This window comes from Lagopus leucura, unplaced genomic scaffold, assembly GCF_019238085.1.
Source record: "Lagopus leucura isolate 7727_CA_CO unplaced genomic scaffold, USGS_WTPT01 Super-Scaffold_100002, whole genome shotgun sequence".
Classification (NCBI taxonomy): domain Eukaryota; kingdom Metazoa; phylum Chordata; class Aves; order Galliformes; family Phasianidae; genus Lagopus; species Lagopus leucura.
In genome coordinates, this window is record NW_024962263.1 from 51,242,738 (window position 1) to 51,246,964 (window position 4,227).

At 38.6% G+C, this 4,227-nt stretch overlaps 1 long non-coding RNA gene across 1 annotated transcript; it reads left to right on the forward strand.

The window, feature by feature from the left end:
* Window positions 1-2,485: 2,485 nt before the first annotated feature.
* Window positions 2,486-3,347, forward strand: LOC122178563. The gene is made up of 3 exons (XR_006178379.1): window positions 2,486-2,557; window positions 2,910-3,039; window positions 3,292-3,347. It is a non-coding gene; the product is annotated as an uncharacterized LOC122178563 (long non-coding RNA).
* Window positions 3,348-4,227: the final 880 nt, after the last annotated feature.

The following is a 4,227-nucleotide window of genomic DNA, read 5'->3' on the forward strand; positions in this document are numbered from 1 at the left end:
CAACATTCAAGTCAATCCTTGTTTTTTTCTTGTACCCGTAGGTCATTGGTGCATAGACAACCGAATGTGAAGCACTGTGGTGAGGTATAGACTATTTCTACATCCAGAGTGAGTGAAACTCTACCAGAATTGCTGTAATTATACTGATGAGGACCTCTGAAGCTCACACCTCGTAAATTTAACTGGAGCGTGGTATAACTAAAATACCTTTGATAAGCTGAAATATATCTGACCACTGTGAACCACTCTCTAGAAACTCTTCATTTTCATTTCAACTTTCCCAGTTTGTAGTGCATTCTGGAGTCTTAACAGCGAAATGTATCATACTGTTCAAGCTGTCCAAAATGTTTTTTCTAGTCAGTAGAAAGAAATATGTATGTGGATTCAATAAGACTGATTCATGCCAGATTCTCCCAGAGTTTGTAACAAAGAAAAGTAGTTAAGCATCTTTCTCTTCACAGACTGCTGGGTGACTAACTCATATTTTGGTGTTCAATTTCTAATGTGTAGGGTAAGATCGTTATATCTAATTTAGCTGTATCTTTATTTTGTTCAGAAGAGCCTATTTTCTATAGCATTTCTCTCATGTAGTCTTTCTCCAAAAGCATAACATAATAAATGTGTAACATTTTTTGGTGTTACAGGAAGAGATGTCTTTTTTGAATCTGAGAGGTTTAAGTTTGATGGGGTACAGAAAAAAAATATCAGCTGAGATCCGAATACAGAATAGAGAATCTTAAAGAATGACAGTGGAGATTGGTCTGAGTGAAAGGGACTCTACAGATGTATTTCTCTTTCCAAGGAAGAGATGGAAAAGGTTAGCAATGCATTTCCCCATAGTGGTTTAACAGTGCTTCCTTAAATGTTACTTGAAACAGTATAATATATGCATTTTGCCTAAAAGAAAACAAGCTTAATGTAATAATAATGTTACTAACTTCTATTCAACCCAACTATGTTGCGACTTCTGAAGATGTTTCTGAAAAACTTGTAGGTTTTACTTTGACACAGAAAATTGGTTGTCCCAATGGGTGCTGTTCTATATGATTAAATGCAAATTTGCATGATTTGTCAACAATACTTAAAATGTCACTTTCTTCTCCAACCGTTACTTACAAGGTGATACTTCTGCTTACATGTTTATTTTAGATCAGGTTAGATCTAAGCTTGTTCGATGGTTCTTGGGAAATACTGTTATGATATTCTAGCCATCTGCCTCTCACTTGAATGTTCTTCTTGCTCGTTTTAAATGCAAGGCCATGAAGCAGAAAAAAAAAATAAGTGGAAAGTACTCACATTGTTGCTATTTCTCCTCCCTTCAGGTAGGATGCTCTTCAACATGTGAGAAAACTAAAAAATACTATGAAATCATCTGGATTGTTACCAAGTATGAAAATGAGCAACTATTTCTGCATGAACTTGAACAATGCCTGTACAATGAATTCCTGGGACAGATGGAAATCTTCTGTACAACTACGTAAAAAGCAAGTGATAAAGAGGATCTAGTGCATTAATTCATGCATATATAATGTACAGAACTTGTGGAACTCATGTAAATGCTTAGTTATTTGTGTTTACGTCTGCACTAATGCAAGTAAGGAAACTCTCTGTGTCACTGTGTTTTCATAAGGAATGCACAGTGGACTTTCCCTCCTTAAACACTGTGTATGGAGTGAATGGCAGGTCACGTTTGCAAGTTTAACTTTGAGAAATCTATGTTACTAGTGAGGTGAGACACACCAAGAGAGGTCAGAGCTCAAGCCCTAAAAGTGCTGCTGTCTAGGATGCCTCGAGTCTTGCAGGATTTTCCACAGGGCTTGAGTTTCTTCCTCTCTGGTTGCTTTCTACAATGCCTGCTAATTCTGTGATTTAGATCTATTTCATGGATGAATTTCAAGTGCCTGTACACTTATCTGGATGCAAAAAAAGAGTCCATTAACTTCTAGGTTAAATTTGTTTGTAGATGAGCCAACATCCTCCAGGTAGTTTGTCAAACAGAGTCTGTAGTTTTGAATTTATTTGACTAATAGCACTGGTCCCTACAGTGATTGTAAGGTGTACTTTTGGGACACGCTTTAGGAAAGACATTCTGTGATTAAAGCACTGAACTGGGAAACATGAGTTAACATCTATTCAGTCCTACCTTTCCTTTGTGATCTTGAGCAAAGTACTTACAATATATCTGTACTCTGAAAAGCACCTATACTTAAACCTAGCACCTTGTTATTCAAGAGTATGAAAGCCTCTGAATATTCAAAATGTTATTTGCTGACAATTCAGAAATATATGTATATAATAAATATGTTATTCCTGTTCACCCTGAAAACCTATATGTCAGTGGAAGAAACCAGTGTTGCACCTGATAAATCAAGTAAATGGTAGTCACAGGGCCCACCTGACTTTCGTTGCACATATAGCCTTGTAGCAGAAATGCTAAGTCACAGCTTGAACCATGATTGAGCACCTGGTGGGAAGGCAGGGCCCAGCCAGGGGAGCTTGGGTGCATGTGTGATGGTGTTGCGATTTTTGTTGTTGGTATTCCACATCAGAATATCAGGTAAAACAGTGGTAGTTAAAGAGTTAATGTTCTGGTTCCATGGACTGCTTTTTCTGGGCATTTTGGGTTCTCGGAGGGGAGGGGGGGGGGGGGTGTAGGAGTGGCACTCCCAGAGAGCTTGACATGCAGAGGAAGAAAGGTGGAGCTGCTGGCAGGATACCAGCCACTCTCCCTCTCACTGACTTGCTCTATCTCAGTTCGCTGTGGAGAAAAGCGCGTGCTTCCCCTGCAGTCTACTTGATAAGACCTTGTATTCTGATACTTTGCTCTCTCACTTTGTTTGATTTTGTTGGATTTAGCAAATTAACATTCCTCTTCAGATTGTTGCTGTTTTATTTTTTTTTTTTTTTAGATCCATCTGCTATTTCCCTACTCATCCTACTCATCCTCCTCTCCCCCTCCTGGACCACATGGCTTGCAAGTGCCTTGCCTCATTAGTCACAGGCCGGGGCTGGGGGGCCAGCCATGCCACACCACAAAAGGTGGGATAGTTTTTTTTTCCCTCTCTCTTTTGTCTCCTTTTTGACTTGTGCCTCTGTTATGGACTCAGATCTAGAGATAACTCTGTGACAGCACGCAATGCACCTGAGTGACCAGAAGGGGTGGATCCTGGCTCCACCCCTTCCCAGACCTCATTTAAGTCTTGGCAGTGGAGGCAGGGGTATCTTGTTTGATGTCCCTGTGTACCTGAGGCATTCTGAAGTAGCTTTTTTCCTTTGTTTCTGTGCCTACAGCTGTTGCATTTGAGCATCTTCTCGCTTCCTGAGCTTCTTCCCTGCTACTGCTTAGGACCTTGCTACTCTGATATTATTGTTGTGCTAATGTGTTGTATATTTCAAAGCATAATGTTTTTAGCTTCATACAAAATAAAAACAAAACTTTTCCTGGGGTGGGAGCCTGTGGCAGGTGCAAAAAGTTCAACAGCCTGATAATTGCATGTTGTCTTGAAAATATCACATAGTTTTCTGGAATTGTTTTTCCATTTGTATTTATTTGCTTGTTAATTTTAGGAAAAAAAATAACATTGGGAACCTGAAACTTTCTCAAGGTGCTTGTGAAAAGAATATGAAACAAAGTAGTTCAGAAGGTGTTCATTTATTTTAGAACGGTTACCTGGGGAAGAAGAGGCCTTTATCCCACCTGTAGTTTTGATTCAGAGTGTTTTAAGTAATATGAGTGACTATATAAACTTACATCAATAATGTACCTGGCAGTAACAGTTTATAATATCTGAATGATGATATATTCAAGGAATATGAAGCAATATGAAATTGTGAGCTGAAAAACAAGAAATATGTCAGGGAAGCTGTGGCTTGCTTGCTTGAACTCTTCAGTTCTCTGAAGTTGTAGTACTGATTTTGACTAAATTTTTTGAACAAAATTTTGAACCAAATGAAAACTTGAATCTGAACAGGCTTGAATTGTACTAAAAATAGAAAGGTTTATACTTCTCATAATCCTATTCTGATTTTTTTTTTTTTGAGAACAAGAAGAAAGTTTGACTTTTATTTTTCATGCCACATTAAGTTTAAAACTAGTTCTTCTTAAATAAAAAGGCTAGAAGCTAGGGGGAGATTCTTTGTTCTTTCATTTGAGTACTTTGATCAGTTTTGTGACCCTCACTACAAGAAGGACACGGAGGCCCTGGAGGGCTTCCACGGAAGGGCAGC